Source organism: Syngnathus scovelli, chromosome 15 (genome assembly GCF_024217435.2).
Source record: "Syngnathus scovelli strain Florida chromosome 15, RoL_Ssco_1.2, whole genome shotgun sequence".
NCBI lineage: Eukaryota > Metazoa > Chordata > Actinopteri > Syngnathiformes > Syngnathidae > Syngnathus > Syngnathus scovelli.
In genome coordinates this window covers 13,379,660-13,395,564 of record NC_090861.1, presented here as the reverse complement: position 1 = coordinate 13,395,564, position 15,905 = coordinate 13,379,660, and positions in this window count along the sequence as shown.

Sequence of the window (15,905 nt, the reverse complement as noted above, 5' to 3'; positions counted from 1 at the left end):
CGCTGGATTTATTTGCACCTTTGAAAAGACACCGTATTGCCGCAGATGTGGCAAAGAGTACTTTTGGGCATCTGAGACGGAAGGATGTCCAAAGCATCATGTCACCTGCTCTGGTCGGCATGGTGGTGGGACGTTGAGGTCAACCGCTTTGGGGTTGCTTGAATCTTTGGTCGCAGGATGCCACACACTTGAAGACAGAAGCAGAAAAGCAGAGCTAAATGCAAAATGTACTCACCGGTGACTCCAATTTTTTTCCCCCCTGAAGAAATGGATGGACGGGTGGCCCCGGCTGGCCGGTGGGACTCTTGTTATTCTGACCCTTTTTAGTGCGCGTTTGGGGCAACAACCGTTTTTTGTGGCGCTCTCTTCTGGTTCAAGAGTGCCCTGCATGTGAATTTGCCTTTCCTGCCTTCTGATTGGATGAGCGCCGGTGTGACGCGGTGCCTCTGTCACCGTGGCGGGGGGTATACGTCGGCATCGGAGCGTCTGCCAACGTCTGAGACCGGCTGGCAGTTTATCGGAGGTGTCGAGTGCGGTGCCGCTGGAGCTCACTCACCAGCTGGTGTTAGGGCCACAGAATGAAGGCCAAGGAGAAGAATAGAAAGAGAAACAGAAACTTCTCCTCCAATTGTTTGATTTGTCTCTTCTGAGCTTCGATGAATTCTTTCAGCTCTTTGTTCCTCTAGGACGGACAAATGGAAAGTGGCCTTCAAAAGCCAGTAAGCGTGCAAGTAAGTGCCGGGCTGGCTTTGGGCCCTTACCTGTTGCGCGCTGTGCAGCAGATCCATTCTCTCTTGGAGGATGCAAGCGTCGCGCTCCCTCAACTCGCACATCAGGGCTCGCTTCCATTGGTCCACGGCGCTCCTAAGCTCTTCTCTCTGATCCGCCGTCAGCACGTCATTCACGCCAGCGTGGCTGGCTTTTTCGCCGTCCGTGGCGGGGCAGTCCCGCTGCGGTAGCGCCTCGTACAACATGGCCTCCAGCTCCAGGATCCTCTGGGCCGCAATCCTCGTCCATCAGTGGTCCGGCGGGAGATTTGAGGGCGACTTACCTTATGAGCCTGGTCCATGGAACGCTTCCTGAAGTCCAACTCTTCATCCAGGTAGCCCTTCTGCTTACAGAACATATCCTAGCACAGCTCAAGGTCAGAATTGTTGGGGCACATTGCCGGAGTTCCCCTTGGCTGATGTCGCGTGTCTGTCTACCTTCTCACTTTCAATGTCCAACATCTACTGTTGAAGTGCTGACTTGGTCACTTTGATGTATTCTAACCACTGAGGAAAGGCTGCTGTCACATAAGCAGAATGCGAGAGCGTGCGTGGACGTGCGCGTTACCTTCTCGGCTAGGGTGAGAAGGGTCCTGGCGTGAATCATGACCACCTGCTCCTCGTTGGTGAGATTCTGCAAGAGCCCAAAGGCACAGCGTCAACTGTTAGGGTTTTCCAGGTTATCTTTATCGTAGGATTATGTTGGAATGTAAACTATAATGATTAAATCAATCTTGTCTTGCCCTCACAATGCAGAGTAAGATGAAGTGGTTGCTTCCTCTGCTTGATTGACCAGCTGCAGGGGAAGCAATCAAAGTTGTTCTGTTTCCCACAACAGTGTAAAACACCCCCTGCTCTGATCTTATCAGAGTCCGGGGGTACACCAAACCTGTCCACTCTCACCCCCACTCTGTTCCTCCTAATAAATATGCCCTTGCAGGAAGGAGACTTTTAGATTTCATTCCTGTAGCGAGTGATCTCTCCACCTGCAGGTGTCTAAAAGAACTTGCTTGTCTCCCGTGTGGTTCTTGCAAAATAAGTTGGAGTGAGCAAATCTCTAACGTTTTGGTGCCGAAACCCGGGATCCCTCATACCCATCATCTGGCTGACGGAGGACGACGCGCTGTACACCGTCGACGGGCCAGCGTCCATTAGCCGGACCTGGTAAAGAAAGAACTGGGAAGGAAATTCTTCGCTGGGCCAGCATCTTAGGTCTGCCTTCGTCTGACAGAGGTGGATTGACGGGACCCGGCAGTGCAACGAACCAGGGGACAAGTAAGTTAAAGGCCTGAAGTTGTGTGATTGTGTTGTTGTGAAACGCGTATAAAAAAAAAAAAAAAAAAAAAACACAGGTGCACGTGAGATTCGGCTTTGGTTTGTCCGAGCTATGAGATACGGCTTTGGTTTGTCCGAGCTATGAGATACGGCTTTGGTTTGTCCGAGCTATAAGATTCGGCTTTGGTTTGTCCGAGCTATGAGATTCGGCTTTGGATTGTCCGAGCTATGAGATTCGGCTTTGGTTTGTCCGAGCTATGAGATTCGGCTTTGGTTTGTCCGAGCTATGAGATACGGCTTTGGTTTGTCCGAGCCATGAGAAAAATACAAAGCGCTGGAGTTTGTGTAATTGAGAGTGTGACTGGTAGGATAAATTGACTAAATAGCAGTTCTAGCATTGATCCACGGCAATAATACAGGCTAGTAATTTGTTGAAAGGTCAATTTAAACCTGCATTGAGGATCCTCAAAGAAATAAATAAGTAATAATAGTAATAATAATAATAATAATATTTTTTGAGACAAAGAGATTGTAAAACCTAAAATTACTAGAATTAAGATGGGAAATAAAAACGGTAAATCTCTACCTCTTGACGGAGATGAGAAGTACATGGCGAGTAGATTTCTTAATTGTATGCAATATATGCCGAAGTGGAAGAAAAAGTATGGAGTAGAAAGGAAGTTGAGAAATCAAGTGGTAAAGAAATGCAACTTGCTTCTAGAAGATAAATAAATAAAATAAGAATGTGCTGTCCTCGTGTGCATGGGAGGGACCAGCTCATGATCGACCACAGGAAATGGCCAGCCTGTGACGAATCATTGGTGCTGGGAACTACCTTTTGCGTGCGAGAGCTCTGCATGTGTGTGTGTATATGTTAAAATGATGAACATTGGCTAAAGTTTTAGTATAAAAAAAAATTTGCTAGACTGTGGTCTATCCAATTTGCACCGCAGAACAGAAATTATTTTGAAAGATAAAAATGAGAGGAAAAAGAGAGAAATCTGTTTGCAAGCAGAAACTAATCCACACTAGTGCATGTTAAGTGTCGAGCCCACATGAGAAATTCGAAGAAAATATAAATGACAGAACATGCTTTCAGGAATTGGAAGAAGCTAAATTGTGAATTTAAGATTTTGCAATGCTACATTTAATAGGAATAATTGATTGGTTGTGTTATAAGATTATACAAAATTCTAAATGCAAGCTAAATCTGAGAGATTGAGTTCTTCAAATTTAAAAACAAAGAAAAAATTCAGATTAATTTGCCAATTGTTTGTTTTAGTTAATTTTTTTTTGAGTTGGTGGATTGTTCTACCAGGAAACCTGAGTTGAAAATGATATATGAATGTTGTGTGGTGAGCTTGGATGAATTGGGACCAATGTGATAGAAAGACTCCTTTTTGGAGACTGTGTGTGAGATGCAAATGAACATTGATGAATGATAGCCTGAATGAAAAGAAATTACAGGTTGAATGGTTGAAGCCGTTAGCGACTACTATGGAAAATTAGTAGAGCGACTTTGATGAAAGAGTGATTTTGAGCAGGTTGAATGTTAGAAAGAAACACGTAGCTTTTGGATTGATAATTAACTACAGAAAAAAAACTGGAGAACCAGTAACACATGTAGAAGATGTGTGAACTGGGAAATTGAGAAGCGTTTTGGACAGAAAGTCAAATTAAATGATGATGGAATCGTATGTAGTAAAGAACGCATTCTCCCAAAAAGATTGTCAAGGTGTGAGGTATGGGCGTTGCCAAGCCTCAAAAGGAGGGAGTTAGTAGGACAGATAGTGGAAGATAGTAATAATACAACACTTTATGACAATGAATTTTCGAATACATTTGGTGTTATACTGTGGTAATTTTTTTTATTCTGGTGTAGATAGGTTAGCAACACGAGAGATTTAGAGGTTCAAAAGAAAGACAGTCAAAAGAAAACATTTTTGATTTGGACAATTGCAGGCTAACAGAAACATAAGAACGATAAGAACTACGAGAGTTGCAAACAACAGATGAAGAGCAGTCCTTGGCAGATTATATGATCAGGACGCTCAAACTGTGTCAAAGACAAATTTACTGCCGCCTGATCTTTCCTCCTCACAGGTCGACAACCCCATCAATCCAGGAGACTGGGTCTACATCAAGGTCATCAAAAGAAAGAACTGGGCCAGCCCGCGGTGGGAGGGACCGTTCCAAGTTTTGCTTGCTACTCCCACGGCGGTGAAAATTTCTCAACGGCCCAGCTGGATTCACCACAGCCACTGCAAGTTGCAGAGAGTGCTGGACCCCTAATTCGGAGTGGTGGGGAAGGCTGACTACAAAGGGGCCCCATCGTTTAGGGTGAGGCGTCTCAATGTTGGTGAAGAATTCATCGATCCCCACTCCGCTAGGCGAGGGGATGTCCCGGTGTCTCTGCCATCCTAGTAGCAACGGGGCTCCATATGCCAGATGGATCCTCTGCTGCGTTGTGGTTGGAGCGTGCTATGGTCTATTGACTCATCTGAACAGACCAAATGACAATGTTGCCCGTGGTAAACGATGGTCACATGATGAGAACTTTGAAGACTGGTCATGGGACCCCAGAAACCCATACGAAACCAACACTTGGTACCGGTATGTCAGGTTCACTGTGAGAGCTCACACACGGGAGGCGTGCTATGTGTGTTCGAAACTCCCCCCTTCCTCCACGCAAGTTCGCTTGGAGGCCAGAGCAATGAATGTCACTGAAGCAAAATGTATGGCATCCATGGGAGGAGTTGGATATCAGCACCGTGCCGTCACAGTCAAAGATGCCGACCCTTACCGCCCTGGACTTGCTGACGGTGCCTGTGATCAGCTGTTCTGGACAAATCTCAATGTGACTGTTAAAGGACGGACAATACCACAAGTGGCCTACACAGAGAGACCAGCTGGAGTGAATTACACATGTTACATCCAAGGTAACAAGACCCACGTCTGCATTAACGACGACTGCTCTCCAGGAGGAAACTGGATGGGAGCTTTGGACATCACCGATGAGTGTCAAGATAAGAGAGCCATTTCAGGTGGTGAGGGCTCTCCAACCAACATGGCTACACCATCGAACGGAACATACTTCATACAGAAGGGCTGGTGGCTTTGTGGTCACAAGGTTTATCCGATGCTGCCCGCCAACTGGACAGGAGTGTGTGCACCAGTGTGGGTGACAGACCACACCTACAGGATACGACATCATCTGCTGACAGGAGCACACAACTCATCTGGACGTCGACGCAGAGCAGTTGCAATCTTTGACCCTCATGACCCTGTCTGGGGTGCGAACGTTCCAGGGGACCATAAACTGTGGTCTGCCGGAGACAAATTTGTCCTTGCGCTCTTCCCTCAGATTGGGGTTGGGAAACTATCGCTCTTCATCGAGACACTGAACTATCGTTTTCAATCCTTTGTGAATCTCTCGCTGCAAGTCAACGATGGACAAAATAGAGAGATTCAGGCTATTAGACTGATGGTCTTGCAAAACAGGATGGTTCTGGACTTGTTGACGGCAGCACAAGGTGGTGTGTGCCACATCATTGGGACTTCCTGTTGCACATACATACCTGGAGAAAATGACACCCACATAAACGACGCCATGAATTCGCTGAAGAACTTACAGCAGGCCATGTCTAAAGACAAGGTCCCACATCAGTTTGATTTCTTTTCATGGCTATTCTCTGGCAACTGGTGGCAACTGCTGTTGAAATTGCTGTCTCCTGTGCTTGTTGTGCTGGTGGTGTTGTGCTCGTTTACGACCTGCGTTATCCCATGTTTGAAGTCTGCTGTGTCGAAGTTTGTGTCCTCTACTGTAGCCCAAGTTCATATACAACTTCTTAGAGATGACGGATGTGATGACGATAATGACACGTGGATTGCGTAGATGCTGCTCTGTTGGGCATGTTTTACAGAAACTTGATGATTTAACCATCGAAAATGCTTCGCAAGTGATGGATACAATGATGTACTGTTTCTGTGTTTTTATTTTTATTTTTTATTGATAGCATTCTGGTCGCCTGTGGCACAGGGGCCGTTTAAGAATTTTCCTGCTAATAACATCTGGCCAGCAGGTTTTTCGCTTACACAATAAGTTTGATCTGGGGTATTGAGGTAATGCCTCATCTTCACTGGAAAGTGTTGCTATCATTGTTTGTTGTTTTTATTTTTACTATTCTTCTTTCTTCATTATACATATATATATATATATATGTTTTTTCTTACTTGTCTTTGTTGTTTGGGGTGACATAATCATATGATAAAACAGGAGGGAGATGTTAGGGTTTTCCAGGTTATCTTTATCGTAGGATTATGTTGGAATGTAAACTATAATGATTAAATCAATCTTGTCTTGCCCTCACAATGCAGAGTAAGATGAAGTGGTTGCTTCCTCTGCTTGATTGACCAGCTGCAGGGGAAGCAATCAAAGTTGTTCTGTTTCCCACAACAGTGTAAAACACCCCCTGCTCTGATCTTATCAGAGGCCGGGGGTACACCAAACCTGTCCACTCTCACCCCCACTCTGTTCCTCCTAATAAATATGCCCTTGCAGGAAGGAGACTTTTAGATTTCGTTCCTGTAGCGAGTGATCTCTCCACCTGCAGGTGTCTAAAAGAACTTGCTTGTCTCCCGTGTGGTTCTTGCAAAATAAGTTGGAGTGAGCAAATCTCTAACATCAACAAGCTTCTTTCAGCGCAAAGCCTTCCAAAAGTCACATTTGAGCCGCCGAGTCTCGTGGAGTGCGAACATAAGGAGTTCGGCATACACTTACGGCGTTATCGCCCAGGATGTCCAGCTTCTTCATCAGATCACTGATGACGATGTCCGGGGGAAAGGCGCAAGGAGCAATGTAAAGTGTTCTGGGACCTCGGGTTAAGGTTAGGGTTGCGAGGGACGCCTTACGGTCCACTTGATGTCCGGGCCCCAACTGTCGATGGGCGACAGCTGCACTGCTATGTCCTTCGGAGGAGTGTGACAGACGACATAGTGCTCCGGATCCACAGGCTTGTAAGTGCCCGGAACAGAGTCTTGCACGGCCACAAAGCTGTACGTGACACCGTGGGCTGCGCGAACTGTGTTATGCAGCATAGTGTGGGGCATCTTAATGTACACTAGACTGTTTGCGGGCGCCGGGTCCACCACCAGTCCCGTTTCGGGTACCGTGATGGTGGGAGAACTGCCCGTTAGCTTCTTGCACAGCTCTGCGTGGGTGTACGGGCGCCCGGTATCTTCATTTCTCACATCGATGTTACGTTCTTTGCACATGGCGACCACTTGTCTCATAGACATCGTTCTCATGCACTCACGCATACTTGGAATACGTTGGACGCTGCTGCTGCTGCTGCTGCTGCTGCTGCTGCTGCTGCTGCTGCTGCTGCTACTGCTGCTGCTGCTGCTGCTGCTGGCCACCGCGGGCCGATGCGAGGCTGATGTAACGGTACTGGTCTGCGGTGAGCCCGAGAGTCTGGCCACTATGGCCGCTTTGTCAACGGCTCTGCCCCTGTCCATGATCACAATATCCGGATCGCTGCACATAAACTGGAGATGAGTAGTGTTGTATTTTACCAGGACGCGATCCACAGCCTCATCGTGGAGTGGGTGACTCATGGTGCAGTCGTTTTCATTAGGCTGAACTGTCTCTTGGAGCGTGCGTTCGGCAGGGTGAAACAACATCTCACACAACGCGTGCTTAGTCAGGGGCATGTCTCGCTCATTCAGGTAAGGGATGCCCTTTTCCGTGCACATGTTCTGCAATTGCCCAGAGCCCTATTACGGTTGCCCGACTGAACTAGATACCACCATGATCGAGACGCCCACACGTTACAAGAGCACCGTCATCGACGCCCCCAGTTGGCCCATTGAACCGACACGGGTTACAGTTAGGCAGTGTGACATATCCACATTGCGCATAGCGGCCATTGTGTGCATACATAGTGCAGCGGGCTCTGGGCTGCTAAGAGAATGCCAGCAGCTGGATGATATTCGAGTTGGGGAGGCAAAAATAACCAGAGGCTATAACCTTCCGGCCGATTTTGTCATCCACACCGTAGGCCCTGTGCTGAAACGCGGCAGTGTCCCAACCACGCAGCAAACCCGGCAACTGATGGGCTGCTACGTGCAGTCTTTGTACGAGGCCATGAACAACCACTTACGCACAATAGCGTTCCCGTCCATCTCTACAGGTGTGTACAACTATCCCATATGGGACGCTGTGCGAGTGGCCATGAACAGTGTGCGGGCCTTTGTAAGGCAACACCCACACGCGTTCGATTGGATCGCATTCTGCCCATACAGTGCGGCCGACCTGCAGGTGTACCAGGAGGTGTACGCGCAGTACTTTCCATAGTTGGCCTACACCAGAGCGCTCGGGTCGATCCTGTTGTTCTTGAGCACGTATGCCATGTGCTCGGGCTTGATGAGCATAGTGCCGCAGGCCTTGGTATGCTGACTCAGCAGCACTCCCACAATATGCAGGTACACACAAATGTGCTGCTGCTGGATGCGCACTCCAGACATCTTGTCCTTCATGAGCCTGATGATAGTGCCCGACTTAACGTAGTACATGGGTAGCTGGACCTCTGGCCACCCTGAGATGCCGATCACTTTGAGCAGCTTCTCGGTAACAGTTTTACTGTTGTTATAGTCGAGGCCCATGGTGATACGGGCGCACAGGTCCACAATGTACTGGTTCTTTATGTGGGCGATGACCTCTTGCAGCACACTGTTGGACAGTCTATACTCAGTGCCCATGGCACTGAGTAGTTGCTCTTTTACTGAGTTGCACGACAGTGTGGCCTCTTTGCGCAGTGGCTGCTCGGTGTCTGCCATTTTATTATATAACGCTCTGTTGCCTGAGCAGCTCTTTACGCACATACGCAGCCTGCAGATGCGCAGCGTACACTTTGCTACACACGGCGCCATAGCCGGCCGTGACAAAGAGCTGATCACACGCATTTATGACGCTCTTCATGTAGTACAGGCGGTCCAACGGGTACACATCCTTGGTGTCGCTCCAGTGGTCATAGTCTAGGATCCTGCCGCCGAGGGGCGCTTCAGGCACCCCATGCTGGTGCCTGAGCACGACGTACTCGACGCGCGCCCCGCACACGACCGCGCGCCCCTGAAGCCTCATGCGCTCAGCGAGTTGGGCCTGGGCAGGCATCTGTTTGACAAGCTCCTCTCTGAGGGCGGCACGGTATGCATCCCCTGTGCCATAACGGCACCTCTGCTGCGCCACCTCCTGCGCCTTCTTGGGGTTGCGTATGCGGTACGAGCCCTGGTCATTGCACTCACCGCCTATGCCCTGTACGCTCTTGGTGAGCACAAAGTCATTGTCGGGCAGCGCCCCGGGCACCATGATGGCCGTCATCATGTCGCTGGCCGTGACGTGGGCCCGGGGGTCTTCTTGGAGGATGGCGGTCATGACGGCTGCATATATGTTACGGGCGCACATGGCACTGTCCCGCCTGGACAGCATGACGCCCTTGCTGCCTGTGCGGGTCGTGCCGTCCCTGGCCGCGGCTACATACACGTACCTCTTCTTTGTGAAGATGATGAACTTTGTATAGATGCACTGCTCGAACTCGAGACGCACGGGCTTATCGAAGAACGACGACACCGTGTCGCTGGCGTCGATGGCCAGGTCCCACAGCTCCTCGAGGGAGGCTGTACGTAGCACGAGTCCGTGTCACCGTAAACCATGGTGGCCCCCACCACGGTCCTGAGAAGCTCGGCGGCTCTCTCGATGAGCTTGCGCCCACAATACGTGACGGTCATAGCCCCGGCCATGAACGGTAGATATCCCCTCTGTGTGCCCATGGTGCCGTACACGGAGTTTGCGCTGATCTTGTACGCCAGCTGTCTCTTCTCCAACACCATGTACAGGTCCCTGTCCTTGATGTCCTTCATGCGACGGCGTATGGTCGCTCTGCTGTCCAACAGTCCCCTGAGCACCTTGGGCAGCACGCCCTCAAACTCTCGAGTGAACCTGTAGCTGAACGTGTTGCACTTTGTGCTGCCGGGCACCATGGCTGCGTACCGTACTTTGAGCTGTTGTATGCGATCCCTGAGACGGGCGCGCTCTTGCTTAGCTTTGGCCGGCAACGCTGCGAGCGAGCACTGCTGCGCCCCTATCTCCCGACCCAAAGCCTCCTTCTCGGCGTACCGCGGGGCATGCTCGCAGCCCTCGTGCTCCTCCCAGGCATACTCCTCGCCGCCGTGCTCTACTATGGTGGTGTAGCATATGTTTTTGCTGATGATGATGTTTGGATACAGGCTAGAGAAGTCTAGGGGTATGACGTTCTTGTACACACCCGGCACGGGCTCGTAGACGTAGGCCCCCGTGTACGAGCCGACCGCTTCGGCTTCGTTGCCGTCGGGTATGACGTATACCTTGTCTGTCACCGAGCGCGGCGTACAGTGCTTGTATATCTGAGAGTACACGCGCACCTGTTGACCCTGGGTGAATAATTGCATGATGGACGTGTTGCACACCGAGGCCATCTCACATAGGGCCAGCCACGTATTGAAGTAGCAGGCGAGCTGGTGGCACAGCAACGTGTCTTTGACACAGTACCTACCAACCGTGGCCATGTTGCCCGTGACGTACGCGTTGAAGATGTCTTTGGGCTTGACAGGGTCCTTGCCCGTCTTAAGAAAGTGGTTGGCCACAAAGTTGAGACTATACGAGTCGAGCTTATGATCCATGGTCACTATGGGCAACAGGTCTATGGTGAGCACGCCTTCCCACTGTATGTAGGCTATCCTCGCATGCCCCATACCCACGGTCTTTTCCAGGGCCAGTCTGGTGGGATCCCAGCCCACACGCCTAAGTGTGCCCAGGGCCGACAGCCGGCTGTACCTCTTGATCATGTAGGGTATATCGAAGCCCATTATGTTGTAGCCGCACACTGCAACCACCTGGTGATCCTTGAGGTACGCAACAAACGCCTGCAGGAGGTCGGCCTCTGTGTCATACTGGTACACTGTGCTGTCATAGTTGTTACCCCTGAGCGAGAGCAGGTCGGTCTTGAGTACCTGACTACCCTTGCATAGCACCATACCTATCTGAAAGACCACCTCGTCGTCCTTGTCACTGGGGAACACATTGGCAAACTCTGACTTGACCTCTATGTCAAAGTAGCAAATGGTGGGCGGCGGCACGCCCTCTATGTGGGGGGCGGCCTCAATGTCCGTGTTAGAAAAATTGTATATATATGTTATCATGCGTTCTCTAATGAGTACTTATTCACAATATTACTGTTCAGTATGCTTGCTGCTTTGCCTTGCTTATTCTTATCTTGTACAATAGAACAGAAGGATTACGGCTGGGTCAGGGGCGAGATGACGGTTGTGTCAAACAAGATGCTGCTGACAGCTCAGCGTCCACCAGAACAGATCGTGAAAACAACACGTCAAACAATGCGTCATGAACCTTCTGATCTTCCTTAAAGAACGTCACTTTCTCTTTTTATCTCTCGGAATATCGCTTAAACTGTTTTGCTGATATAGCCATATCTGCACGCAACACTTTGTGCGTTACTTTTTGTTTCTTTTCTTACGAGACGAAGCCACAATCTCTTCCCCCCCCCCCTTAAGGGCTAATCGTCTCACACTGTGGGTAGGGCATTCCAAATAAAAAGAGCGAGGAGTGTAAAACAGATTTTTAGTGTAGTCGGATTGCTGTAAGTCTAAATGCACTCCTCGCGAGAAAAGACTCAATATTCTGCCTCACTGGTTTTGTCTGCTGATCCTTTTGCTGATTTTGAACCTAACAGTCCGACTGCCAGTTTGCCACAAGATACTCGTGGTCGACCATGGTCTTTGTTCTGGCTACGGCGCACCGCTGCTGTACGGCCACCCACCCCACTGAGGGTAGGCCTGCGCGTGCAGTTAACTCTAGGGTCTTACTCACCTTTGTTTCGTGCAACTTAAATGTGTGTGCCTCTACGTGCTCTTGTATGGCACGCAGTGCCATGTATCCAGACACCCGCGCCCCAAAGAAAGTGCCTTTACCCTTACCGCCATGCAGGTTGCAGGCCAGCGGTGTTTCGTACACTTTGAACCCGTGGTCGATAAACAGCTTTTTGACTTCGACAGGCTCGCCCAGACACTCTACGTACACCACCTGCCTCAAATTGGGTATCCTAACGCACGCTACCTTAGATGTACGCGTTAGGCCGTACCCTCTAATCTCATAATTTGAATACAGCCACTGGTAAATGTATACTGTGTCCATTGTGCATGCTTAAGTATCTGATGCACTTTGTGCTGTTTCACAAATACAATTTTTTTATATATAAAATGCCTCAGCCAAATGTCTTCAGGTGCACTGCCAGCCCACGGTCCCTGCGCCGGATAGCCAGCCCCAAGAGACGCATGTCCCCCCGCAGGAGAAAGTCCCCCGCCACACGACGCTCTCCTGCTAGACGCCGCTCCCCCAGTAGACGCCGATCATCCCCCAGACGGCGCTCTTCCACCGGACGCCGTTAAATAACAACATTCTTGAGGCGCACATCCCTCAGCAGTTTGAGGTGGTCGCGGTATAGGGTTACCTCATGGTGCCGTTGAAAGGGGCTCTTCCCGAGCCGTGTGGCACACTCGTGCCTTTCTCGGTTGACGGAGAGCAGCATGGCGACCACACTGACAGCCACTAGCAACCTGACAAACACGGGCGACCCGCTGGCTATGAGTGCGGCAGCTACGATGGTGTAGATAAACACAAATGTCATTTTTTCCTAAAACATACCTTAAAAAATGCCTACCAGTAAACCCCATTCGTACTACAATCTACACAAGCTCAAGGGTGCCGCTAACGTGGCAGACTACCACGACGGCCAAGACCACTGTCAGGACTGCAGCCACCATAACATGGGCCCAGCCTCCTCAGGCACCTGCATTCCTTCCAGTACCTGTAGTGTGTGTCCCTGCTCCGGAGGAGAAAGTAGCGACCGTGCACCCTAATTATGGGCTCCACGCCTGGGATGGCCGCGAGGCGTATACGACCATCTCTCTTGAGCCTGCGGACGTACCGGCACCTGTTGAAGTCCTCAGCGTACAGTTCGTAATTAACTCTAAGCATGTGCTCATCCAAGACCCGGTCTATCTTGGCCTTGTCGTCATCGTCAGCATACTTGGCCGTGGCGTCACACGTGCGTACGAACCTCTTGATGCGTGCGGACACCGACCCAGCCGTACTGTTGTCAAACACCAGGTCACACAGCTGTTCCTGGGCATAGTCTAGCCTCGGGGCCATATATTCCTCGAGGGTAGTTTCGTGCATTTTGAGGGCCTGGTCCTCCGACAGCTTCGACACTCTAGCCCAGCCGTGAGGAGGGGGTGGCTGGGCCTCAGGTCCCGAAAGCATGGCAATGGCCACGTCCACCAGGCGTGTGCCCTTGCTCGGGTCTCTATTCAGACCCAGCATACCTACAATCTTGTCGATGTACACAGACTGCTGACTCGTGGCCATGGGCAGTCCATCCAGGGTCTTAGCGTTGGTGTAGTACTTCACCTGTTCCTCCACCTCCTGCAGCTTCTTCCGCTGCTCCAGTGTGAACATTTTCTTTAATCATCATCCCACTCGATATCATCCCCCATCACCGGTACGGGCATGTGGTTAAACTGCGCCGCGGTCTTGGTCCGTTGAGAAACATATGTGGCCAGGTCCCCGCACGTGGACCCCATGAGCCTGGGTGCGTATTGCATGTATGTTCTGACTGTCACGTGGCCGGTGATCTCATCCCATGATGCATGCATGACCTCTGGTTGTCCCTCATTAGACGTTCTGTACATGTCAAGTCCCTTCTGGTGTGCCACGACAAGGAATGACAGGTTCCAGTTGACCAACCTATCTTTGACGTGTTGCATGCTATTCCCCGGTAATACGATGTACTCAAACATAGTGTTTTCAGAGGGTGGCATGGAACCGTACTCGGGCATGGACATGATCGACACGAGCTGTATGATCTTATCGATGTACTCCACAGTGTGCAGGGCGCCCGCACCCGCTATCTTCATGTCCACCATCTCCTTAAAGTGTTGTACTTGGAAGTAGGACATGCCCACTACAAGCAGCACCATTGAGTGTTGTGTCTCGAGGCTGTTATAGGCCATGTGTATGACGAGCTTGTGGTGGTTATAGTTGAGATACGCAGGGCACAGGCCCACTTGGCCGACGTTGCCACAGTTGACAAAGCCCATTTGAGCCATGTATGGTCTAGCCAAGTCTCTGGGGATCGTGAGCCTGGAGCCATATATATGTCCTGCTGTATAGAGGCAGGCCGCCATATAAGTGCTGAACTCGGAGCTCCCCACGTCCACAACCTTTACACAACCATGCGTCACTTTAACCGTTAGGAACACCGAATTATCGCGGTCGTGCATAAATGTCACCAGGTTGTTTTCGCGGCCCACTACCAACACAGTCCCAATTTCCAATATACTGTATATTTTAATGTAAAATGGAGGCATACTTTAAGCGCACCGATCCCCACCCTCCGAAGGCCGTGTTTGACAGGTTGACCGAGCGCTACGGCCGGGTGTTTACAGCCGCTACCATCGAGAATGCCTACGTGCTCACGGGCTCCGAGAACATCGCCTGTGCATACCTAAATCGTCTCGCAGTGCGCGAGGCCAAGTCTCAGATGGCACTACGGTGTGACACCGACCACAGGATGCCAGACAGCACTTCCGTGGCCAGGTCTATACCGAGTGTCATCACCACGGCCCTGAAGGCCAAGGGGCACACCATTTAGCGGTGTCTCCTGCTCCTGTGTATGTAGGCACAGCGCATCAGCATGTCATCCACCATCCTGTCCACGGTGCCGTTGGTCCTCTCGATGTTGTCCAATATGGCCCTGATGGAGCCTCCGGTAACCCCACGCACAGCCAGGACCGTGGCCCAGTCTACCAATGGCTCAACGCGCTGTTCTCCTGTGCCTATGTCCACCACACGTACACGGCTGTTGTGTGAATTGACACGGTGTGTAATATGCGCCGTTATCCTGGCCAGAACTAGGATGCTCTCAGCGCACGGGCACGCCACAAGATTCGCACAGGCCACCCGCAGTCTCTCCAGACTATAGCCAAAGTGCTCGATAACGGTACACCAGGCCGCACGGACGTCGCCCGCCAATGGCTGTGGGCCTATGGACACTACCGAGCGCATGATGAACAGCATGGCGAGCATGGTGTCGGTGTCACAGACATTGCTTGTGGGCAATATCTCGGTTAGCAAATGGCACAGACTCCTGAGATTCCTGTGATGAGGTCTGCTGTCCTTGGTGGTGGGGATACTGTTTATTAACGGTTGATAGTCGACCACTCCGCTGCGGGATTGCATCTGGCGCAACACGTAATCCAGGCCCATGAGAAATACCGCCACGTCGTAGCGCCGGTCAGGGCGGTGGGTAGTGGACGATATGCCGATCTCCGTGAAGTAGTCTGCGCCCAGGTACCGCCGGTCGTGGGAGGGCATACGCGACAACCCAAAGTCTATGATCACAGGTTCCAGGCCATGGGTGGGGGTGGACGCCAGCACATCAGGGCCGCTCACGTACACCACAAAGTCATGGGACGTGCGCCTGATAAGGATGTTAGCCACATGTAGATCATTGTGCCCTATGCCGTGCGCATCCATCGCACACATGCATCCTAGCGTCTGGAGTATCATGGCGCTTATGTGATCATTGGGTACATCTTCGCATGCGACGTACTTGAACATACTGTGGTACTGCGTGTTTGGTGGGTAAATGTTAGAGATTTGCTCACTCCAACTTATTTTGCAAGAACCACACGGGAGACAAGTAAGTCCTTTTGGACACCTGCAGGTGGAGAGTCCATTCGTCGCTGTGC